The sequence below is a fragment of the Theropithecus gelada genome, chromosome 6, assembly GCF_003255815.1.
Source record: "Theropithecus gelada isolate Dixy chromosome 6, Tgel_1.0, whole genome shotgun sequence".
Taxonomy (NCBI): Eukaryota; Metazoa; Chordata; class Mammalia; order Primates; family Cercopithecidae; genus Theropithecus; species Theropithecus gelada.
Window position 1 is genome coordinate 93693913 of NC_037673.1, and position 27197 is coordinate 93721109.

General features: G+C 38.1%; 1 long non-coding RNA gene across 1 annotated transcript in view; it reads right to left on the reverse strand.

The window, feature by feature from the left end:
* The window catches only part of LOC112625696, a 60196-nt gene extending 47579 nt beyond the window's left edge, over positions 1-12617 (reverse strand). Inside the window, exons 1-3 of the long non-coding RNA XR_003119751.1 lie at positions 12326-12617; positions 12080-12171; positions 11694-11799 (exon numbers count right to left, since the gene is read on the reverse strand). This is a non-coding gene — a long non-coding RNA (uncharacterized LOC112625696). The remainder of the gene's footprint in view (positions 1-11693; positions 11800-12079; positions 12172-12325) is intronic.
* Positions 12618-27197: the final 14580 nt, after the last annotated feature.

A 27197-nucleotide genomic window follows, 5' to 3' on the forward strand; every position in this document is an offset into this window, starting at 1 on the left:
TTACATAAAAGGTAATTTTTAGTCCTCATGAGAGTAATATCTCTGGGCTCATCTTCCCACTTTTCTTTCAGTCCAGTTTATTCTGATCTAATATCTCCAATTTTCATCCTGGATTTTATTATCTTGTGTGAGAGAGATGCAAAACTATAATAAATTATAACAAGCATACATCCTCTCTGATTGATTTACATAAGAAAAGGTTCCTTCTGGAAGAGAAAAGGTGTTAGAAAGATACAAGAGAAGGAAAAAGCAAAAGGAAAGAGTTTGGACCAGAAAGAAATTAGACAGATAGGCAATTAGATTAAACATGTATAGTAAAAGAACAGTCATGGTGAGTGAAACTGAGTAGAGAGAAGAGCAAAGATAAATTTTGCTGTGTATTAGGCAACATAACCTCTTCATTGTGCCACTTTGAGCATATTTAATAAACACTTACATTCATTTTTCTTTTTCAATATTGAAATAGTGCTTCCTTCTCTATGACCTCACTCAGATTACTTGGTTACACTGTTTCCTTCTTTCTTCCTAACCACTTGCATAATAACACTACTTGGCTGCTTGTGAGGCCTGATTCTAGTTTTGCGCCTAGAATCCATGGCTCAATTTTCCCTTGATTCCAGCCCAGCCTGCCTGCTGGAGCAAGCCTATGCTAACAGATACCCCACCCCATATCCCACGCTCTGTATTCCCTCTTGCCCAAGACTCTCTGACAGTCAATTGTGTCAGGAAACTCATAACAAGTGATTACATTAAGAAAATCAAATTTTATATGGCAAACTAGTTATAAAGCTTCCAGGAGGATGATAAAACAAAGAAGGAACAAATTAACAAAAGCAGGAAGCGACTAGCATTACTAAGATGGCAAAGACACGGGGAGAAAATGTTATACAAACTGATAAGCCAGGGCCATGCAGTGAGAAATCAGAGTCAATTTGGGGGAGCTGGGACTATGGAGAAGGAGACACAGTCACTGCTAAAGAACTGCCTGAAACCGAAAAGGTAGAGAGAATACTCTGGCGTCTCCCTTCCTTCTACCTCCCAATTTCCCTCCAGTGCTTCCCATTGATGAAGCTTAGCCAGAAGCCAATGGACAAAGAAGCTAAGAAATGTGATTTTTGAATTTGTAGGGCCAATCAGCTCCCTATAATTCATAGCAAAGCAAGGGGAGACTAGAGAAATGAGCTGAAAGCAAACAGAAAAATTACATACAAAAGACAGTAATTCTCTGAGGACCTAGGTCACAGGTTCTCACCACTGATCTCAATTCTGAGATCTATTACTATTACAGATACCACCTGCCCATTGTATATTCATTCATAGTTGCTGCATTGTATCCCAGTTAATGAGGATGTGTCTAAAGTTTTGGGTTTAAGGATCTTTAATGTTATGCTATGACCACTTACAGCTTTAGACGCTTTATGAATCAATGCTAAAACTGCAGATGGTTCTCTGGATTTGGGTCCATCATAGAGAGCACTACCACTGCTGCCCCCCTACCCCTCACCACAAGGGCAATTTCTGGAGAAATGTATGTGCCTCTTCTTGGTTTCATGCTTTGCACAGAAGCCATATAACTGCTCCACAACCCTCCTTTCTCCAGGTTGTTTGTTGAAGATACCTTACCTCCAAGCAGTACTAAGCAACATCGTTCACAGGTTCACCCTGGGATGATGCCTGCTGATAAGATGGGTGGATGCTGGCAGGATCAGAATCAATGACCTGTTGCCCTGTAGAACGCTGGCCCTAATTCCAGGACATAAAGGAGAAATGACTCAATTGTGTAGGCCCAGATTCAGGAAGGCTTCAGGGAAGTCCTGTATGCACAGCGGTCTGGGTAGCGTGAGCCTTCCAGAACTTCTGAATTGGAAGACCTCCCCATGAGCATCAGAAGCACCTGAGAAATAACTTTTCTTTTCTCTTTGATGTTCTGCCATTAAAACTAAGACCACTACTATAGAAACAGAATAAAGCCCTGTTATTCTCTGCCCAGACTAACCATTTGCTGATGCCCAGGAAGAGAATAATATACTAGTTTGGGAACCTGTGCCAAGGTGGCCATTTTCCCCATGTGCGCTGAAGCTGCTGTGGTGGCAGAACCCAGTTGAGAACACTGCTGAATCTTACCCTACAGTAAACTTTAAACCATAAAATGAAACCATCCTCCAAATTATAAGATGAAAACAGTGCAGAACTGCCTTCTACATCTTCTTTCAAATCCTAACTGGCTCTAGGACACTACTCCCTTTATTATTATATTCCTCACCCAGATATGACTTTCACCAGAATCACCAAGCCAATCAATTTCTTCCTTGGAACTAATTTTGGAGTTTTCAAGGTCTTCAAAAATTACAACGTTTGTCTACTATCCACTGTCCTCCTACTCCACCCTATCATTAATAGGTAAATTAGATTATATCATTTACCTATACTCAGCAACTTCAAGAGATTTGGGTTTACATAATTTTTACTCATCAGATCACTAATCCTTTTAACTCTCCATCACAGAATTGACTTAAAATCTTTTGCTGATTCTCCACTCACAGCACCCCCATTGAAAATAGCTCTGCTTTCTGGTCCAGTTCTTGTCCACATTCCACTTGGAAACAATTATCCAACAACTGACCATCTGAGTAAATGTCAGTTACTGCCTAGAGGGATCATCAGGGCAGTCTCTGGTGGGCCAAAAACTGGCACAGTTCTGTGAATTTCTGACAAAGAAATCCTTTTGAGCAGGCTGCCCGTGACAGATGCACTTGTGCCTCTGCTGTGAATCGAGAGGCTGCATCTGGTTTCCATTGGGTTATAAAAATGGCCAATTCCCTCACTCCACCATCTTCTACCACTTAGTGCCCCAAGACCTGATCATCACATTCTCCTGCCCCCAGGTTGTTTAAATAATTTCATTTACTTCAATGTTACCTCCCACCCAAAATAGCAGGCAGGAAAAGGGTCTTATTCCTGCATCTCAGTGTCTCAGGAATATCACTGACTTTCTGTTCTCACCTTCATTCTAAATTCACTTGCTCTATTTAGATGATTCTTATTCTACCATCTTGCTATTTTCTTTGTTCTCCTTTTTCTGTTCAGATATTTACTGTGATATGAGTAAGTATGGTCTAATTGAATCTCAGTTCTGGCTTTACTCATGGATTTTATCTTTGACATCACATTCTGGCAATCACAAAGCAGTTTTGACCCAATGCTGTGGCCAGCCCAGACTCCCAAAAACAATGGGGTCAGGGGCCAGGGCCCTAGTCCCTGCTTGCATAGGAATTAGGTTAAGACTTAAGTAAGTAAAGACTGTATTTGCTTGTATGTGCAAAATGGTTTGTGCTATGAATAACACTGGCTATTTCTTTCATTTAAGTTTTTAAATGGATATGAAGACATAAATGATTTTCTCATCCACAGTTTCTAAACACACACACACACACACACAAACACACACACACACACAGTGTTTCTCCAGTACTTTCCTTCTTCTACCCATCACCTCAGGATGTTAATTGAATAGGTATTGAACTTGATCTTCCTTATGGGGTACTAAGAAAGACCTCAGATAAAGTTTTGTGTATGGGATCATACAGTAACCTGAAAGAATTGTTCTTTTTAAATACTAATAATTTTCTTTTCCATCACCTATAGGGCAACTATTTCTATAAATTCCACTCTTGAATGTCACCTTAGAATGCAAAGGAAAACAGTTTCTTGTGAATTAAACACTTTCTTCGTATAATTAGAGTTGAACCACCATAAATATACTTCATTATCCATGATACAATAAACTAAAACTTCAGAAAACTGTAAAATATGCCAAGTTTTGAGGCCTGTTTTTTTGTATCTTTTTTTAAAAGCATAAGTACTCTCATATTATTTGTATATCTTGCTTTCCAACCAAACACACCATGACAGAAAACCATGAAACCACAAAGGAAGACAAGAGAGGAAGAAAGCAACAAAGTATCTTCAAGAAAACAGTTAACAAAATGGCAGTGGTAAGTCCTCACCTATCAATAATAACCTTGAAGGAAAATAGATTAAAATTTTAAATAAAAATAGAATGAACGAATAGATAAAAAATAAGACCCAACAATATATCACCCACAAGAGACCCACTTCACTTTTAAAGACACACAGACTGAAAGTGAAGGGATGGAAAAAGATATCCCACACAATTGAAACCAAAAGAGAGCAGGGGTAGTGATACTTCTATCAGACAAAGCAGATTTTAATTCAAAATTTGTGAAAAGAGACAAAGAAGGACATTATGTAATGACAAAGGGATCAGTTCCTCGAGAGGATATAACAATTGTAAAGATTATGCATCCTATAGTGGAGCACCTAAATATGTGAAGCAAATAGTAAAGAATCTAAAGGAAGAAATAGCTTGCAGTTCAATAATATTAGAGGACTTTAATACATCACTTTCAGCAATGGAATGAACATCCAGACAGAAAATTAAGAAGAAAACATCAGACTTGAACAACCCTTTAGATCAAATGGACCTAACAGACCTATACAGAATATTCCATCCAACAGAATACACATTCTTCTCAAGAACATAGAAAACATTCTCCAAGACAGATCTTATGTTAGGTAACAAGACAAATATTAACAAATTTGAAAAGATCAAATTATATCAAGCATCTTTTCCAGTCACAATCAACAACAACAGATATTTCGGTAAATTTGCACATACATAGAAGTTAAACAACATGCCCCAGAACAACCAGTTAAAAGTGAAGTTTAAAATAGCACAAGACAAAATGGAAACATAAAATACCAAAACTTATGAGATGCAGCAAAAACAGTTCTAAAAGAAAGTTTTATACCAATAAACACCTACATCAAAAAAGAAGATCACACTTGTAATTCCAGTTACTCAGGAAGCTGAGAGAGAGAATCACTTGAGCCCAGAAGTCTAGACTGCATGAGCTATGATCATGCCACTGCACATCAGCCTGAGTGACAGAGTGAGATTTCATCTCTTAAAAAAACTTAACAAATAAATAACATTTTGTCTTAAGAAAATAGACAAAGAAGACTACACTAAGCTCAATGTAAGCAGAAGAAAACAAATAATAAAGATCAAAGCAGAAATAAATGAAATAGAGACTAGGAAAACAATGCAAAAGATTAACAAAACAAAGAGCTTTTTTCTTCAAAAAGATAAAATTGACAAATCTTTATCTAGAAAAACCAAAAGAGGCTCAAATAAATAAAACAAGATATTAGAGAGGAGATATTACAACTCACATCAAATAAAAATATCATGAGACTTTATAAGCAATTATATGTCAAAAAATTGGATAACCAACAAGAAATGAATTCCTAGACATATACAACCTACCAAGACTGAATCTCACACACACACAAAAATAAAAAAAATAAAAAAACACAGAAAATCTGAACAGACCAAAAAATGTAAAAGAGGCATTAAAAATAAAGAGGCTTTGGAATAATGAGTAAAGAGATTGAATCAGTAATAAAAAGTCTTCAGCTGGGTGCAGTGTCTCACGCCTGTAATCCCAGAACTCTGGGAGGCCAAGGCAAGCAGATCAAATTGAGGCCAAGAGTTCCAAACCAACCTGGCCAACGTGGTGAAACCCTGTTTCTACTAAAAATAGAAAAAAAATAAAATTTTTTCTACTAAAATTTTTACTACTGAAAATACAAAATACAAAAAAATTAGCCATGCATGGTGGCACATGTCTGTAATCTCAGCTACCCAGGAAGTTGAGGCATGAGAATTGCTTGAGCCTGGGAGGCAGAGGTTGCAGTGAGCTGAGATTGCTGCACTACGCTCCAGCCTGGGGGACAGAGCAAGACTCTGTCTGACAAAAAAAAAGTCTGACAAAAAAAATAAAAAGTCTTCCATCAAAGAAAATTCCAGGACCCAATAGCATGATCGTTAGATTCTACCAAGCATTTAAAGTACAACTGTTACCTGGGATAATGCTATGTGACATAGCTGAATTTCTACCCTGCTCTAACTCTGCTTATCTTTAAGAAACAAGACACCTATGATAAAAATTCTTGTTGTAGTCAGACTGGTTAGAACCAGAGCTCTTTGTTTTGAGATTGTTTAGAACCAAGATAGCCAATTAAATTACTTGAAAAAGACCTCAGGCTTCATTATAATCTCATTTCTACACTAAATGACACTACCATCAGTGCCATGACAGTTGACAACTGCTGTGACAATGACCAAAAGAAGCCATAAAAGGAAGAAAAAGGGAGGAAGCACTCCATTTCCAAAATGTTCACCACCCATTTCCAAAAAAGACATGAATATCCTTTCCCTCTCTTTTAATGTCCACCCCATGCATTAGAGATACCCCATATTTTAACCCACTCACCCTTTGCTAGTCAAGAAGTTTACTCATGAGCTATGCTCCCACTTCTCAATTCCATGGCCATTAAAGAAAGTCTGCACTGCTTGAAACTCACTTTCAGTTTCCTATATTTGGTTTCATGACAGTGAACAGGGAAAGATTCCATCTTATAGGGGACCAGCTTTGTCAGTAAGAGAACTGGTTAACCAGTGTGTGGCCCTGGACTAAATGGTCCACCTCCCTATATGGGAAGCTCCTTATCTCCCTGGAGACCCAGCAACTGGCACCTGATAGCATCAGCTGACAAAGAATTCTGACCTATACAGAATATTCCATCTGACATAATACACATTCTTCTCAAGAACACACAAAACATTCTCCAGGATTGATCAATGTTAGCTAACAAGACAAATGTTAGCAAATTTGAAAAGATCAAATTATATCAAGCATCTTTTCCAGTCACAATTAATAACAACAGAAATTTTGGTAAATTTGCAAATACACAGAAGTTAAACAATATGTCCCAGAACAACCAATTAAAAGGGAAATTTAAAAGAGTATGAGACAAACAAAATGGAAACACAACATATCATAACTTACGGGAAGCAGCAAAAACAGTTCTAAAAAATGTTTATACCAATAAACACCTACATCAAATAATGTATGTTTGTTCTGACTCTAGGTGCCAGGGATCAGCTTTGAGGAATGTAATATATTATTGTTGTGATGGAGTAAGCAGGCAGGCAAAGGGTTATGGAACTGTACTGGGAAGGACCCACTGAGCAATGTACGGTGGGACATTTTCCCAGGATTCTGGTTCTGCATGAGGATTTCTGGCACCACATCATTGTCCCATCCTCAGTAAATGGCTCCTTACATCCTGATACTCCCTTAAGTGTCTCGGCAAAGGTGAGAAAGGAACTGAAGGATGGCTATGCCCCAAGTAGAGGGCCTACAAAAGGCTCTTGAAAAGATGAGAGAAGAACTGAAGGGCTGACAGTCTAGACTGCAGGATCAGGAAACAGCCTATAGGTAAATTTGTGTGTGTGTGTGTGTGTGTGTGTGTGTGTGTGTGTGTCCTTCTCTGTTCCTCTCTGTTTACTCCTGTTAGTGTTTGTTCTCTTACATCTGTAAAAACCTCCAACATACCATTTTTCTTGCACTGGAGAAGCTTGGGTTTCATCCTTCTTGGAAAATACCTCTTCCTACTCTTTGACAAAGCCAAAAGGACAAGGTGGCCTTGGCTACTCTCCTGAAAGAAGAGATGTCAAGGATGCCTAGCTGGCCTTCAAGAAGATATCAGGGATACCTGCATGCAGTGATAAATAGTAGTTTTGTGCACAGTAAGACATATTTAGAGCTCAAATGGTGAGTCTGCACTTATTAAGCAGTTTTCTAAAGCTATCTTCCTCTCTTTTCTTTGCCTGCTGTGAATCCTCTGTGATCCAGTTGCTGGTGCTGAGATAAGACTTATTATTTACGGTCTGATTGAAATGGAGACATTGGAAACCCATTTGAAACTGAAGAAAAAACTGTAAAAGAGGATTACAAAAAAAAAAAAACTGCCATAAAAACTGCTTTACCCAAATTTTGGTCGACAGCCTTCCTTGAATACCTACTGGGGCAAATGAAATTTAGTCATGTGAACGGGTTCCAATTTTGTCCAAAAAAAAAAAAATTAAATCTGCCATTTTGTCACTTATGAAATGGTGAGTTTGTATTGTACCTCACAGCTAAAATTCTGAGGTAAAAGCTCTTGGATCTTTGTGTGTGTGCAGAGATGTGTTACCTTATGCAGGAAGTCTAGCATACCACCAAAGTGGCTTGTAAGTAAATAAGTACTCATGAATTAAGTAAGTCCAAATGTTCTTCAAGTTCACATGAATTTAGTAATCTTTGATGAATAAAAATGGTTTTAAAATTAATAAAATAAAAATTTCAAACATGTCTTCAATATTGTCAGGATACATTTTTGTTCAGATTTACTAATTATTTTTTATTTAAAACTCAGTGAAGGGAAACATAGCCTCTTACCAGCAGGGAAGAAAGAGAGGTGGCGGGGTTTTGGAAGAGAGGTAGACTTGACAGTTTCACATTCGTTCACACTCACCTTCCAGGATCCTAGGTGAGGCCCCAGCTGAAATGGGCAAGGTTCCCTTGCCCCCATCTCAGGGAGTGTGATGGGGGTGTGGCTTGCTTCTCCAGTGCCCACTGCTGGAACCGTTAGGGGAGCATACGACAGGCAGGCTGTGGGGCAACAACTCCATGGCAGTGTCTAGGGGTGAATGTTTACAGCTGAAGCCCCAGTGGGCGTGCGTTACAGGGACCTCTTTTAGTTTGCCTTCTATAGCCAGCTTGTGTTAACCAGCTCAATTAGACCCCCTTCCTTATCACAAGGACAGAAGGAGTTCTGTATCCCAGGGTTTCTTGCTTTGGGGTACCAGAGGAATCAGATCACACATGGGCTTGGAGAATGAATGCAAGGTTTTATTGAGTAGAAGTAGCTCTCAGCAGATGGGGGAGTCAGGGGGGGAGATGGTTTTTCCCCTGGGGTTGGGCAGACTCTTCTCTGACTGCCCCAGCTAAACTCTGCCTCGTCCCCCTGGTGGATGACCTGTGATGTGCTAGCGTGCCTGCCTGCTTCTGTCGGTGTACTCTTCTGCTGGCATGCTCCCTACCCGTCCTCTAGGGTCCAGCCGCTTTTGTCTTCTTCTGCTGATGTGTTCCTCTTGACATCTGGCCCCCTGTGTGTCTGCCCGCTAAGGTCTTGCCCGCGTAGGATAGGGGTCAGGATGGTCTTGAAAAATGCAACATTTGGGCATGAAAGCAGGAGTGCCTGTCCTCACCTAGTTCCGTGGGGATGGAGCCCTTGCCAGGGACCTACCTGTGGCTACCCAGCACTGCCCTACTCCCCTCCTATATCACTGTGTGGACCCAGGCATTCAAAAACTCCCCCACAATATTTGGAGAAGCCTTAGCTAGGGACCCAGAGCACCTGATTCTTCTGAATGGATGGCATAATGTGACCAAGCATTCTGAAAACTTAAAACCCTACTCACAAGGCCCCCACCATTAGCCCTAACCAACTTAAACAAACCTTTCCGTCTTTATGTTTCATAAGAGGAAGCAATTGCTCTAGTAATACTAACTTGAAGGTTGGGCCCACTGACCTGGATCAACGATCTACTTTTCCAAGCAACTGGAATTACTTGCTAAACGCTGGCCCCCTTGCCAGCGTTTGAATCTGGGGACCTTTGCCACCTCATGGGCAATTTCAGTGGTCAATGGCAGTCACAGCCCTCCTTTTAAAAGAAACAGAAAAGTTAACCTTTGGCCAACCCCTAACCATCTGGACTTCCCACCATACCCAGACCCTCATGAATGAAAGGGGGCCAGAATGGCTGTCCTCAGGCAGTGCTCTCCAGTTACAGACAACCATCACATAACTTTGAAGGTATGTAATATCTTGAACACAGCCACACTCCTTCCACTTGAAGATGGTGATTTATCTCACAACTGCTTAGAGGTGATGGAGTAAGTTTACTTCAGTAGGCTGAACCTTAAACGTGAATCTATTAAGAATGCAGAATCCCAGCGGTTCACCAATGGGAATGGCTGTATGCAAGAGGACCAGGGGAGGGCAGGGTATGCTATGGTCTCACTGATACCGTAGAAGCGGGCACTCTCCTACCTGGATGCTTTTAGCCTGCACTGTCAAGCCTGCACTGCTTGACCCTCACTTTCAGTTTCATTGTATTGGCTTTGTGATACTGAACAGAGAAAGGCCCCATCATTTGGGGGACAGAAGGCAGAGCTTGTCGCTCTAATTGGGGCATAAAATTGAGTGAAGGGAATGAGTATGCTGATTCCAGGTACTAATAGTCCATCTTTCACACACATGGCACTAGTTAGAGGAAAAGGGGCATGTTAACCTCTGATAATAAACAGGTCAAAAATGGTACCATCATTTTAAGGTTATTAGAGACTGTAAGAAAACTCGCCCAGGTGGCAGTAGTTCATTGCTGCAGCCACCAGAAGGGGGATGTTAAGGTAATTAAAGAAACTAATAAAGCCAACCTAGTGTCAAAACAGGTGACTTTAGAGAAGGTCACTTTCAAAATGCCATTTTCACCTTCTTTCCTGGGTCCTGCTCTTTTACCCTCTTTGACTCTCAAAAGGAATGGAAAAAAGCCTCCAAATGGGGTTATACCAAAAGTATTGATCAGTCAGGATGGCTAATTAGCCCTCATGGACAATTTCTTTCCCCAAAAGCAGCTGACTTGCAGACTGTTAAAACAAAAACCATTCCAACACTCACTGGTCAAGAGGCCCGTCAACTGACTTTGTAAAAGTATAACTGCCCCAACCCTCAGGGAACTAATCAGAGAGGTGGGTGAGACTAATCCATCTGCTATGTTAATAACCCTAATATCCACCTTATGCAGTGGGTGGGGAGAAGGGAAAGGAGACTACACAGCTGGTCTAGTACCAAGGTAGACACCCAGGGAAGGACTGGTAAATCAGTTTCACAGTTATGCCCAGAGGCTCTAAAAGCTTATATACCTCCTGGTTCTTACGGACACCTTTTCAGGATGGGTAGAAGCCTTTGCCACCCACACTGAAATTGCCCATGAGGTGGCAAAGGTCCCCAGATTCAAGCTGCCTTGGTCAATCCAAAGTGATAATGGACCTGCATTTATAGCTTTCATTACTATGGCTGCTTCTTGGGGCTTAGAAATAAAATGATCCCTACATACCATCTGGAGACCACAGTCTCAGGCAAAATAGAACACACCAACCAGACCCTTAAAAGGACTTTAGCCAAAGTAAGCCAGAAAACCCATCTCCCATGGATTTCATTACTCCCCACAGCCTTGTTAAAAATAAGAAGAACTCTAAAAGAAAAAATCAAACTGAGCCCTTATGAGCTAATATATGGCCAACTGGTCCAGGTCTGGTAAGGTAACTAGGAGGTCCTCAGAAACATGAAAAAAATAAAATATGCCACCAAGGTTAGAAAAATAATAAAGGCCTTTTAGGAGTACAGAATTCAAGGATTACCTTCATCATCTCATTTGGCCTTTCATCTTTTACAACCCAGGACTGAGTTTTGTTAAAAACCTAAAAGTGGGAGGACCACAAGATTATTTAGAACCTAAATAGACAAGACCATATCTGGTAATTTTCACAACTAACTCTACCTTAGAGTTACAGGGAGTGACACTTGGGTCCACCATACCCAGATAAAGGCAGCCACGGAACCTAAGGAAGAAAGTGCCACTTACTGAGCTGAAGCATTCTCAGATCTAAGGTTCCTTTACAAAAGGATGGACAAGAAACCTCAAACAGATAAGTTACCTTGGGCCTGCATATACTTTTCTGCCAGGACTTAATCTACTTGTCTTGCTTGCAGGTATTCTAAGCTTTGCTCTTGGCGTCACCTTGTTTCATTCAGAGCCTACCCCTATTTGGAAAACATATGACATCAAGGAGAGTGCAGTTAGGGAACCTAACGACAAGACAAGTCAAAATATTTAATTGTTTTCCATTCCCCTCTTGCTCAAGGAGTAAAACGGCAATTTGGCTTATTCTAGCTGGCATCAGGATAGTGGGCAGTCTCCTTGCTTCATAGAGAAGATTTGCCTGCAATGAAGTTACCCTTCACAACTTCAAAACAGTTATAGAAACTTTAGCCTATAAGACTGGTGATGGCCTTATCTGCCTCACAGTCTCCTCAGACTTACTAGCCATTATCATGCATCATAACTGTCTGCTCTTGATGACCTCTTGGCAGAAGAAGATAGGGTGTGTATAGTCGCCAACACTTCCTGTTGTGCTTGGGTAAATAATTTCAGATAAATAAAAAAATACATTAAAGTCATCTACAACCAGACCAAGTGGTTGCACCAATTTAACCAAAAGGGCATGGGCCCTCAGGGAATATGGAAAAATTATAAAACAGGCCATCCCTAATCTTGCATGGTTCTTACCCTTCCTGGGCACTTTAGCTGACATCCTACTTCTTTGATTTTTGGGCCCTGTTTCTTAAACTGCCTTGTTTCTTTTGTGTCTAAGCAAGTTAAGGCCATATAGCAATATGAACGGCTAGGCTTATACCCAGGAGATAACTAGACCTACCTAAGACTAGCTAAGAAAAATTTCACTCCTCCAATGGGTCCCATATCAACACCCGGATTCAGCTTAAAGAAGTTATAGAAGATGGACCTTCGTCCCCTCACACCCCTCAAGAATGAGGAGTACCTATAGAGAAAAGGAAGAATTTGTTACACAATTTAATGGTAACATGACATAGCTGAATTTCTACCCAGTCTTAATTCTGCTTATCTTTAAGGAACAGGACACCTGTAATAAAAAGTTCCCTTTGTAACCCTTACGAGCTGAGACTGGTAAGAACCAAGATAGCCAATCAAATCACTTCAAAAAGACCTCAGACTCCATTATGATCAGATTTCCATGCTAAATGGCACCATGACTGCTGACAATCACCATGACAGTGACAAAAAGAAGCCATGAAAGGACAAAAGGAAAGGCAGCACTCAGGTTCTGGGACATTTCCCTCCCATTACCAGAAAAAGATATGAATATTCCTCTTCTCACTTTTAAGGCAAATCCCTTCATTAGAGAAATCCTATATTTTAACCCTTTCACCCCTCACTAGTTGAGAAGTTGATTTGTGAGCCATGCTTTTACTTCTCAATCCCATGGCCATTGAATAAAGCCTGCACTGATGGACGCTTTCAGTTTTGTGTGTTGGCTTTGTGATACTGAACAGGGAAGGACCCCATCTTTTGGGGGACCAGCTTTGTCAGTAATAGACTTAATACCAATTCTCTACAGACTTTTCAAGACATTAAAGAGAAGGGAACAATCCTAAACTCTGTTTACAAGGCCAATGTTTTTCTGATATCAAAGCCAGACAAGGACATCACATGAAAAGAAAACTACGGGCTAATACCATTAATGAACATGATGCAAAAATCCACAACTAAATACTAGCAAACTGAATTCAGCAACACATTAAAAGGATCATTCACCATAATCAGGAGAGATTTGTCCCTGAGATACAAGGATGATTCAACATTCACAAACTGATAAATATGATACACTACATCAGCAGAATAAAGGACAAAAATCATATGGACAAAAATCAACTCAAAATGTATTAAAGACTTTAAACATAAGACTTGAAACTATGAAACTACTAGAGGAAAACACAGGAGAAAAACTACATTACATTGATTTGGGCAATGATTTTTTTTAGATTTGACGCTAAAAGCATAGGTAACAAAAGCAAAAGTACACAAATGGAGTTACATCAAAATTTAAAAGTGTGTGCACAATAAAGGAAAGAATGAAGAGAGTAAAGAGAACCTACAGTTTGGGAGAAAATATTTACAAGCCATACATCTGATAAGAGATCTATATCCAAAATGTAAAAGGAACTCAAACGAGTCTATAGAAAAAAAAAAAAAAAAAACTCTGATTAAGAAATGAGCAAAGGACCCGAATGGACATTTCTCAAAAAAGACATACAAATGGCTACTAGATATATGAGAAAATGCTCAACATTACTAAACATAAGAAGATGCAAATTAAAACTACTTCACATCTGTTAGGATGTCTATTATCAGAAGATAAATGATAACAAGTGTTGGCAAGGATGTAGAGACAAAAGAACCCTTATACACTGTGAGAATGAAAATCAGCACAACCATTATGAAAAACAGTTTGGAGATTCCTTAAAAAACTAAAAATAGAATTATCATATGACCTAGCAATCCCACTACTGGGTATTTACCCAAAGATTTGAAATCAGAATGTCAAAGATATGTCTGCATTTCCATGTTCACTGCAGCACTATTCACAATAGTCAAGACATGGAATCAACCTAAGTGTCCATTAAGGGAGGAAAGGACAAAGAAAATGTGGTATATGTACACTGTGGAATTCTAGTCAGCCTTAAAAAAAGAAAGAAATTCTGTCAATTGTGACAATGTGGATGAAACTAGAGAACATTAGGTTAAATGACATAGCCAAACACAGAAAGCAAAATATCATGTGTTCTCACTTATATGTGAAATCTAAACCTATTTAACTCATAGAAGCTGAGAGTAGAAAGCTGATTATCAGTGGCTGGGGGCAGGGTGGAGAACGGGGAGATCGTAATTGATGGGTACAAGCCTCTTAGATAGGAGAAATAAGTTTGATTTGTTTCTTTTTTTGTTTTTTTTGTTTTGTTTTGTTTTGTTTTTTGGAGATCCATTGCACAGCATGGTAAACATAGCTTATAATTGACTGCTGTACATTTCAGTATTGCTAAATGTAATGTAATGCTAATTTACTTAAGATAGTAAATTTCAAATGCTGTCACAAAATAATGGTAATACTTGAGGTGATAGATGTTAGCTAGCAGGATTTATGAATTCTACATTGTATTCCAAAATCATAACATACGTTTTACCCCATAAGTATTTTTAAGCATTTTATATATATATATATATATATACACACCTATAATTTATCAATATAATAAAAATAAAATACCCAAAACTACAAAATCATATTCAGGTCCCCCAGATTAGACCAGTTCAACTTAAATCTTAAAATACAAACAAATAAACAAACACAAATTCTCCATTTTTAAAAAATAACTCTCTTTTTAAAATGTCTCATTTTGTTACAGTTTTACAGCAGCAATAGCATGATGCATATAAGCTTGAGTATCCCTTATCAGCTTTCCCAGGAGAAGGATGGCAGAATTAAATTTCCATGCAACACACTAAGAAATAACAGGCACAACTTAGAATCAAAGATAAAAATTCAAATGGACTAGTTTCTGGGATGAGATACCACCTAGAAAATGTGGCAAACATTAATGTTTCCAGGCAGTGTCACTCTGCCTTGTGAAATTACCCGGGTCTTTTGGTGTGCTGGCTACCTCTTTGTAAGTGGTTGAATAAATTCATCATCTCAGTGTCATATGAGCTCACTGCTGGCACGGTTTCAAGAAATCTCATTATTTTTTGATGTCTATGATGGATTAAAGATGAGAATATTGCTGGCCTAAGGGTTCGTTAGCCTTGCCTGTCATATTTGTCAGCTACAAAGCAGCTCTGCTGAAGGGTTAGGAGGGCGTTTGGGAGAGTGGGCCATTAAAACACAGTTCCATTACTTACACTCAGTTAGACTGAGGAAATGGAGGGTAACAAGTGTGAGAGTTGCCCCATGGGATCCATTTTCTTTGTTACACACCCAAAAAGAAAAAATCAAGATGACAGCAGAAATAGCAAGAAACTCTTCCAACATGGGATGGCTATATCTTGTAATTTCTCACTGCGGGAGAGAAGTGCTTGTTTGGGTAACCTCACAGGCAGTTCTGGGAGTTATGTGGCCAGGCAACATCCTGCGTGATCAACCCCAATTCTTACAGTGAACTGACCTTAGATTGCTCTGTAGCCTCTTAGAGGTGGAACAAGGCTATCTGAAATCTTCTAAGTCCTAGGAACAAAGGCTATCACAGCACATATGGAGAATAACCAACAATACATTGTGATTGAAAATATTAAATATATTTCAAAGATATTTTAAATGCCTAACATAATGATAATAAAATTATCTTTAGTGCTGTAATTTTTAAGTAGATATTATGTTCACAGGTTTTCAGGAATGTTGTACATACAAGATAAAGCAATGGATATCTGCAATGTTACCAAAAAATTGATTACCTAATTCATGGTAATGCCTTCCAAGATTATTTCTCTCATGTTCATGTAGGAAGTGCTACTTATAGATCAGACCATGCAAGGATATAGACACCTTTGGAAATTTCTTCTCTGAAGTCCAATATAGCCATTTACTGCACCAAGTTTCCTACTAATTGATAATGATATAGTGGTGAAAAAAATACAAGTCCTTTCCTTGCTTTCTTGAAGCTTACAATTTAATATGGTGACAGACATTAAACAAATCTTATCGTATAAATACATATTTCTTATTTGGTTTAGTTCACTTAAAAATGTAGGTCTATCTACTACTTGTAAGATAATGTGTTGCTAGTTCTGGATTCTACAGATATGAAAGCAACACAATCCTTTTGGCCTGCATGATGCGTACGGTTTTGTGGGAGAGAAAGATATGTAAACAGATCATGACAATACTTTGTAACACATCTAGGCTTCTGTCTCACCCAAGAGAGTCCCCTCCCTTCCCCTTCTGCTTCTGCTTCCTTTCCCTTTTCCCTTCCCCTTTCTTTTCCCTTCCTTCTCCGACCTTCCTTTCTTCTTGCTGTTTAACTATTACATTGCTAATGTATATCAGGGACTACATACTAAGTGAAGTTCAGATAGGGTCAATTGGCTGCTTATTATGTGCCAGGCACAGTGTAAATTATATTACATGCATGATTAACTCAAACAAGTCTCAGAATGGTATTATTATTATTATTCCCATTTCATAGAAGATTAAACAATTATCTAAAGAGCCAAATGGGAATGCAGACATTTGAGCAAAGATCTGTGTGATTTCATAGTGTGTGTTCTTATCCACTGTATAACTATATAGGAGATCTGTGTTAGAGAGAGGTGTTATTTAAGAAAAATAATAAACCTTAGCCAAAAGTGAATAAAGATAAATTATTTCTATAAAGTGAAAATTTGTACCCAAGAAAAGTTATACTTGTCGCTTTAATTTATTAACATTGTCCCCAAATGGATTAAGTAACACTAAAGTGTATTTTTAAATAGTACAGTATAAAACCTTTCATTAAGTAATACTATAAAATAGTGTGTATATGTATAGGTATATGTGTTGCCACACATGCAATTTTAAAAACTTAAGTAAAAATATTTTTATCTTTAAAATATTAGCTCTGGGCTTAGTGGAGGAATTATTGGGCCTCACTAATTGTACCAAAAGCAATGGCTGTAACAGTGCAACCCTGAGAAAGTGTGACTTTGGATGAGTGGTGGTGAGGGTTTGGGGGACATCACCGCCTGCTGTGTCAAATCCACTTGCACATCCAGGAGGATGGAGGGAGGCAAGTGGATGGTTGTTGAAGGATTATGTTTTTTGTTATCTTAGTTAACATGGAGGCCACATGAAAACACACATCAGCTCTTTCTAAGCCAAATTTTCACCTTGAGGGAGTCACACAAGTATAAAATACGATGCCTTACAGCTCATTCAGTGGTGTTAGAGGGAAACAAAATTAAAAATGAACTGCAAGAGGTATGGATCCTCCCGTACCGCCTCTGAGGCTGAAAGTCAGTAGCAAGATAGGTCAGGCTCTGCCTTGAGATACACACAGGCTAGCAGAACTGAGACATCACTTGACACTATAGAGACTACTGAGATTTGCTGAACGCGGTGTTGGTAGAACCATAATGAAGCCAGGTCATTCCTATGTATTAAAATTCTGAGAAACACCAAAGCCAAGCATGTTTCTCTGGATGCACCATGGCCTCTGTCTTGAGAAACAACTCACTCATTCATTTGCAGGGATGTGCACGTCTAACCCACAGCACAGGTCATTCACATCTTCTCACTCCCACAGCCTCTTGTAGGGAAACTGTTCTTTACTCAAGAGAATAATCAGCTGTCTAGAGTCCCCAAGATAAGTAAACTAAAAATCTCTACCTTAAGGACTATTTGGTAGATAACAATTATAAACAAGCTCAGATTTGTACTCCTCACCCTTATAGTGTTATATAATAAATAATTCAAAACCTCCAAATTTGATTTTATACATTCAGTGTTTTAAGAATTTAATATTACTGTGTCAGTCTCCAAATCAATCTCCCTAACACATTGTTTTGTCCATCCACCACTTACTGAAATTGTTCAATAATGTATCTCATCTGCACCCCTTACCCATTGTACCTACAACTTCTGGCTGCAGGATAGAGTCTACAGTCGAGAAGATTAAGGAAAAAGTATTGAATCTAAATTCCCAGAATTTTTCCCATAGTATTCCTATGAGTTCAAAGATCCTAGAGTAAAAGGACCATGTCTATTATTTCTTTTGAATTCCCAAGTGCAATATCTAGTGCCTTAAACATAACATGTTTACATTAGCACTTGAGAATATTTGTCTCTTTGATATTTATTATTTATTTTTCATACGTTATTTTGGGGGTACTTGTTTTTTCTGTTTATTTATTTATTTAAGTTTTGGGGTACATGTGCAGGATGTACAGGTTTGTTACACAGGTAAACATGTGTCATAGTGGTTTGCTGCACCTATCAACTCCTCACCTAAGTATTAACCCCAGCATACAGTTAAGTTACTAATTTGGAAACAAAATACATTAGAAAGTGAGAATCATTCATCTTATAATTTTTAAAAGAGAAAAGAATATATTTTAACATTTATCTATGCTTACTCTATGCAATACCTTGTTCTACTGAATTTTCAGCTATCCATACTTTTCTAAGAATGGAAACATGTCTGCTATATTTCGCACTAGAGAGTTACTGAAGCTTGAAATTTTCACAACAGAAACAATGTCTTTTGCTTTCCCTTAGACAATTCAGCTGCTTCTTTTCAATACAATCTGGTCATTTCACTTTTTAAGAGTCACAGAAATATCCCCTCAGGGATGTTTTTCCCTTTCTTTCTTCACCCCAGCACTTTCTAATTTCAGGGGAAAGGACAGTCAAGGTTTTCTATGTACATTTTCCATACTGTACAAATTCCCTGTATTTTCTCCCAATGGACACAACCTATCTCCTTCCCTTTTATTAATTGCCCCATTGCAAAATGAAAACTCTTTTTAAAAAGTTGAGTATTAAGTTTTTTAATTTGTTATTTTTTGTGAAACCAAATAAACATTTAAATTACTCAGATAATATAGAAATTAAATAGAATGATGAAGGAATATAATACATGACTGTATGCTAAAAAATTCACATGTAGATAAAGTAGCAATATTTCTGAAAAAGTTTACACCAGGACAAAATAGAGAATTTGAAAATACAGTGTTAAAGAATGAAATATGAAGATAAATTCTTTAATTAATTAATTTTAAAATTATCACAAATTAATGTAACCAGAATAACTATATAATTTTATATTATATTAATTTGAAACATAATCTGATTATTCAGTACCTAGACTTGTGAAATTACTATAAAGGCATTTGATATAATATGAAAATGTTTTTCTGTGAGTCCATCTTATTTATGAATATTATTTTTGCTAGATGCAGTGGGCATTTAGCAAGCTTCTTGGAAATTTCGAATGGTAAGACAAGATGCTGAGCACTAATTCAAAGACAAAGATAAATTAGCAACTTTCTAAACTTGGGGTCGTTAAACCCAGTGAGATCATTACTTTTTAAATAACAGAGTAGATGAATAAATAAATATACAGATAAATAATTTAAAACTTTTTCGCTTCTTTTGAATTTTTCACATGAGTTCTACACATGTTACATGGATAACAGAACATGTAAACCCGAAAAACTTTGATTCACTTTTTGTACCTTATGCCCAAAAGCTGTTATTTTATTCATAACATCACAAAAGGACTATAAAAACCATACAAATTAAGTCACACAATTGTCTGCATCTCTTATCCAAACTCATTGATTAAAAGCCAACAGGTAATTTATCCCAATGTATTAGGAAATGATCATTTTGTTCCTTTTTTTTGTGGTTGTAATGGCTTTACAGTTATTCATAAGACTCCAGAGAATAAACATTTAATACATTTTCATTCTCACATCTTAATGTTTATACTTGAATAGTAATAAAAGGAAGATTATTTTTCTTTCATTTCTAAAAGTTATATTTTAATTGTACGTGGTAATATAGTGAATTATTAAAATACCATATGAAATGTAAAAACTATACAAATGGTAGTAGTAGCTGAATTAATCCTGCAAAAAGGAAAACCTTGCAGAAAACCCAAAAGGAAATTTAAAGTTTTAATACTAGAACTTACAGATTCCACTTCAAGTTGTCTTAATGAATAATGAGGGTAATAAAATGACCCTTAATATACTCAGTGAGTTTTCATCAATCACTTCTTAAAATGTCTGTAACAACAAATTGCTAGCCTATTTCTGATAGCAAATTGTTTTTTGAAGGTTCAGGTACACACTGTTAGAATTTTAAAACCAACAAAACTATGAGTTACTCCATATAAAAGAGATATATCATGAGTCATGAGTCTTGTGTACAGACAACATCGATGGAGTTGGGAAAATGAGGTTGAGTAAGGTGATTGATCCAGCAAAGGAAGTTTCTATATCTGGATGAGTTATATCCTGAGTTGTGTGAAAATTTTACAGAAGGAGCTCATTAAAACTAAATCAATCTTTAAAAATGTCAAGGATATGAGAATAATGTCAGAAGACAGAATAAAGACCAATAAGATAAGACTTTCTAAGTGATGTAAAAAATGGATATTTGACAGTGACCTTCCCCCAAAAAATACTATGATAGATTCTCCAACTGATGATCTAAAAATTTAGTTAAAAAACACACACACTTGTCACTAGGAGCACATACAAATTTACTAAAAGCAAGTCATTTCCAGTAACTTTATCTTCTCCTTTGTTGAATATATCTCAAAAGCAGAGACTGATCAGTAGGTTTCATTTGAATTTTTGGACTCAGTAAATTAGGGGAAAGAAGACAAGATTACCTACCAGAATATGCTACGCAGAATGAAGTAAGATTTTTTTTTTTTGCAATAAAGATCATATATTCGTACTGTTTGAGAAATAAGATGCAGGATTTCATAAAGTAATGTTTGAGATCACAAGTTACTCTTCACAGAGTTCTGTAATTTAGCAACATGGAATTGAAGAAGTGAAAGGTTTTTCTGTGGGGTGTAGATGAGGTAGCATAGATGTTATTTCAGTTCCATTGAAATCAACATTCTGAAAAACTGGCCCATAAAGTCTCATTCCTGATACAATTTTAAGCTAGCTTTCCTTTTTTAAAATGAGAATTTGTATAGCTATATATTTTAATAAGTTTAAATCAAATGTTCGTTAACATTTACAATGAGTTAATTTAATTTGAAAATAGTTTTAGGAGCCATCTTGCTCTCATAAATAGCATCATCTTTTATTTTTAGATAATTTTTGCTGCTTTCTACCAGTTCTAACTTTGCTAGAAGCTAGAAATGATAAAAAATATTTTTGTGAAATTTATATACCAATTTCTCCTTGGTCTTAACCCCAGAAGAAATTATAGACTTTAGGGACCTTTAGGGTATTGCTAAAGGTCAAAAACTCTATAAAAATGGCAAGGTTTAATTGACGGAGATCATGAAGAGCAGACAAAGCTTGATGGCTGGTAAGAAAATGTGTGGAAAATTGTGCTTCAGAGTACAGCAAATAAAGCAAAACATTTACACAAACCAGCCCTAATTTGATCTGTATCTGAAACATAATGTCATCCTTTTGATTTTTACTTACTTGGTTAAATTTCATTAAACAAAATATATAAGCATCAGTAATTTCCTGAGAAGCACTGTCATTTGAGAAAAGTGTAACTATAAAAGGACTAATAAATGCACAATAATTAAGCCCAAGCTAATTACATTGAAATAAATTTGTTAAGTCCTCTCACCTTTAAATTACATAATAAATATATCAAATAAATGCCTGTACACAAATCAAGTTTTTATATTTTATTTTTGTAAAAAGGATATTTATTCCATTGATTCAACTTTATCAACTTACAAAAACAACAAAAATGCTAGACAGTAACCAAATTTAATTTGAAGCTTATCTCTCCAAGTCGTTGTCAAAGAATATGAATCCAAGGAGTAATTAGCATATGTGCCTAATATCCTTACCTGTTGCTTTGGCTGTGATTCAAATGCACAGTGAGAAATAGGGTTGGGCTCACTTTTTTGACCTACAAGACTCTGAAAATGTCAAAAGGCGAAACCTGAGTTTCCTGTGCCTTTTGTCTACTTGTGGTGAGATAGGATAACTATCCCTCTGGTTTTCCCTCTGGTATAAGCTGAGCATTAGGGAGAATACAGAGCAGTTTGAAGCAGCTGTTAGAAGTAAAGCTAGAGAGTGATAAAAAATTTCTAACAACTGGACTAAAGGATCATAGTTCCTTATAAAGTCCCTTTAAGCAGCGATCTCCAACCTTTTGGGCTCCAGGGACCGGTTTCATGGGAAACAACGTTTCCATGCATGGGGTCGGGGTAGAGGTGGGCTAGAGGAGATGGAGAGTTCCACAATAGGGTTCATGCTCTTATGAGACTCTAAGGACCCTGGCTCATCTAACAGGAGGCGGAGCTCAGGTGTTAATGCTCCCTCCCAGGCCGCTCACCTCCTGCTGTACACCCCTGATCCTAACAGGCCACAGACTGGTACTGATCTATGGATGGGGGATGGGGACCCCTACCTTTTTTTGGAAAGCATAGTAAACAATCTTATCTTTGCATTAACCTATAATGTAACCCCTTTACCTCCTCTTGGTTCATTGTAAACTTTCTTCTTTAACTCAGGTGGAGAAATAAATATATTGACACATGGTTCTTGAATATATTTTTGCATAGGAATGTACTATAGCTATGTTTACCCACTAATATGCAAAGTTTGCACTGGAGAATTCACATTGTCGCTATTTGTGTAAACATATATTCACATGTATATATATCTATATATTTTTAATAAACATATCTACATATCCATAGTGTATACTTGCCAGGGAAAATTAGGAAATGCCTGCTTTCTTTAAGTTTGTCTTAGTGAAAGTTCATGATTTGTCATGCATCTGGAAAATAATATGTATTATTGAAAATTTTCACTTCTTTCATTATATAAATAATATAAATATGCCTCACTCTTTTCCCAATTTCAATCAATATCCAGAATTTTCCAGTTTTACTCATCATTCTCTCCCTTTATGCATTTTCCTCATTAGCCTCAGTTCATGAAATATCTTCAAATAATGTTTCTGATGGAAAATAAGAGAAACAGAAAATATGTTTATATATCCCAACTGTGATAAAATGCACCAGGCAAATCTGTCAATGGGATTCAGCAACACAAAAGCTCATAATATATGTGTGTCCTAAAAAGGGCACATTGTGTTTCTAGCTATATTACTGTGTGTTGCCAACCCTGCAAATTATTAGGTGCTTTTTTCTAAACATTATTATTTTTTGAAATTTTTAAAAACTTTTATTTTAGGTTCAGAGATACATGTGCAGTTTTGTTATATAGGTAAACTCATGTTACAGTGGTTTGTTGTAGAGATTATTTCATCACCCAGTTATTAACCATAGTACCTGACAGTTATTTTTTCTGATCCTTTCCCTCTTCCCACCCTTAACGCTCAAATAGGTGCCAGTGTCTGTTGTTTCCCTCTTTCCATCCAAGTGTTTCTATTATTTAGCTCCCACTTACAAGTGAGAACATGCGCAGTATTTGTTTCTCTGTTCCTGCTCTAGTTTGTGAAAGATAATGTCTTACAGCTCCATCCATGTTCCTGCAAAGGACATGATCTCTTTGTTTTATAAGGTTTTTTGTTTGTTTGTTTGTTTGCTGTATTAACTGGTATATATGTACCGTATTTTCTTTATCCATTCTGTCATTGATAGGCATTGTATCAATTTGTTCTCACACTGCTAAAAGACGTACCCAAGACTGAGGGATTTATAAAGAAAAAGGGTTTAATTGACTCCCAGTTCTGCATGGTTGGCGAGGCTACAGGAAACTTGCAATCATGGTGGAAGGGGAAGCAGGTATGTTTTACACGGCAGCAGGAGAGAGTGTGTGTGTGTGTATATGACTGCAGGAAAAACTACCACTTATAAAACCATCAGATCTCATGAGAATTTACTCACTATCATGAGAATAGCATGGGGGAAACAGCCCCATAATCTATTCATTTCCTACCTGGTCTCTCCCTCCACACCTGGGGATTACAATTGAAGATGAGATTTGGGTGGCAACACAAAGCTAAACCATGCCATTCCACCCCTTGCCTCTCCCAAATCTCATATCTTCACATTTCAAAACCAATCATACCTTTCCAACAGTCCCACAAAGTCTTAACTCATTTCAGCATTAACTTAAAAGTCTAATTCCAAAATCTCATCTGAGAAAATGCAAGTCCCTTCTGACTATGAGCCTGTAAAATCAAAAGCAAGTTAGTTCCTTCCAAGATATAATGGGGTTACAGGCATTGGATAAGTGCCACCATTCCAAATGGGAGAAATTGGCCAAAACAAAGGGACTAAGGATCTATACAAGTATAAAATCTAGTGGGGTGATCATTAAATCTTAAAGCTCATAAATAATCTTCTGTGACTCCATGTCTCACATCTAGGTCATGCTGATGCAAGAGGTGGGCTCCTCTGCCCCTGTGGCCTTGCAGGATACAGCCGCCCTCCCAGCTGCTTTCACAGGCTGGTGTTGAGTGTCTGTGGGCTTTTCTAGGCACGTAGTGCAAGCCATCAATAGATCTACTATTCTGGAGTCTGGTGGACAGTGTCCCTCTTCTCACAGCTTCTGTAGGCAGTGTTACAGTGGAGATTCTGTGTGGGGGCTCCAACCTCACATTTCCCTTCTGCACTGCCCTTGCAGAGGTTCTCCATGAGGGCTCCAATCCTGAAGCAAACTTCTGCCTGGACATCCAGATGCATCATACATCCTCTGAAATCTAAGTGGAGGTTCCCAAGCCATATCAAGCATTTAGATTGATTCCATGTTTTTGCTTTTGTGAATATTGCTACAGTGAATTTATACAAGCATGTGTTTTTATAATACCTTCTGAACAACAAGAGATACTATCAACACAGATCATGGCAGATGGAAGGTAGGACTAGATTACAGCTCCCACTTAGACAGACAAAGCAGTCTGTGGAGGCTTGTATTGTGAATTTTTGCTCCAGAACGACTGCAGGAATACATTGGGAAAGCCAAGATAACCCACAGACACTCTGAAGGAAGCTGATTGCTCCTGCAGGACTCAGGAGACTCCCCAAATACTGTGAGTGTCCAAACTGTGGAAGCAGGAAAAGGGGATTGGCTGCCCCAGAACACACCCTCACACTGGGGAACCTGAAGGTCTATGTTACGGGAGAAGATTCTGATCTTACCTGGATTGAGTCAATTTAGAGAGCTAAGAGAAATACAAGGGTAATGAAAGCAGCTGAAAAAGCTCTGTGGGCTTGCTGGGTCCCCAAGCAAGCTATTTCTACCCTGCCTCACAGGGGTCCTTGGAGACACCGCAAAAGTCTTCCAGGAGAAGAAAACCTCCAGTTGAACTTTGTTAACAATCTGAACCAATCAAGAGGTCTCCTGGCCAGAACTCAGGAGAGGGTTTGAATCCAGTGTGCAGACTCCATAGGCAGGGGAAGAATGAAAGTCCTAATTGTTTATGCAGCTGGGAGGTGAGTAGCCTGGGGCATGTTCTCATACCTGCTTTCTCACTGCATGGAAAGAGACTCCATGCTATTTGGGGAGGTATGGTGGGAGTGAGACCAGCCCTTTGGGTTACATCAGAGCTGGGTGAGGCCTGTGACTGCTGGCTTTCTTCCACTTCCCTAACAACCTGCATGACACAGTACAGGCAGCAATAATCCTCCCAGGAACATAATGCTATTGACCTGGGAACATCACCCCCATCTCCCCAAGCAGCTGCAGCAACACTAGCCTAAGGAGAGTCTCAGTTCAGACATGCCTAGCCCTGCCCCCACCTAATGGTCCTTCCCTACCCACTCTGGTAACTGAGGACAAAAGGTATATACTCTTGGGAGTTCTAGAGATGATGCTCTCTTAAACACACCACCTCCTGGCAAGAGGCCAACCAACACAAAAATAGTGCATTAAGCAACCAAAGCCAAAGACCCTCACAGATTCCAGCTTACCTCCCTCCCACCTCCACTGGATCAGGTGCTGGTATCCATGGCTGAGACACCCACAGATGGTTTACATCACAGGACTCTGTGCAGAAAACCCCCAGTAGCAGCCCAAAGTCTGGTAGACTTGCTGGGTGGCTAGATCCAGAAGAGAGATAACAATCACTACAGCTCAGCTCTCAAGAAGCCATATGTCTGGGAAAAGGGAGAGAGTACTACATCAAGGGAACACCCCACAGGACAAAAGAATCTGAACTACATCCTTGAGCCCTAGACCTTCCCTCTGACAGATCCCACCTGAATGAGAAAGAGCCAGAAAACCAACTCTGGTAATACGATAAAACAAGGTTCTTTAACACCTATCCCACCTGCCAAAAAAAAAAAAAAAATCACACTAGCTCACCAGCAATGGATCCAAACCAGGAAGAAATCCCTGATTTACTTGTAAAAGAATTCAGAAAGTTAATTATTAATCTAAATAGGGAGGCACCAGAGAAATGTGAAGCCCAATCTAAGGAAATTTAAAAAATGATACAAGAAGTGGAGGAAGAAATTTCCAATGAAATAGATCACATAAATAAAAACCTTCAGGAAACAATGGACATACTTATAAAAATGAAAAATGCTCTGAAAAATCTCAGCAATAGAATCAAACAAGCAGAAGAAAGAACTTCAGAGCTCAAAGATAAAGTCTTTGAATTAACCCAATCCAACAAAGACAAAGAAAAAAGAATACAAAAATATGAACAAAGCCTCCAAGAAGTCTAGGATTATTTTAAATGACCAAACCTAAGAGAAATTGGCATTGCTGAGGAATAAGAGAAATCTAAAAGCTTGGAAAATATATTTGGGGAATTATCAAGGAAAATTTCCCCAGACTTGCTAGAGACCTAAACATCAAAATATAAAAAGCTCAAAGAACACCTAGGAAATTCATCACAAAAAGATCATCACCTAGGCATATTGTATTAGGTTATCCAAAGTCAAGATGAAGGAAA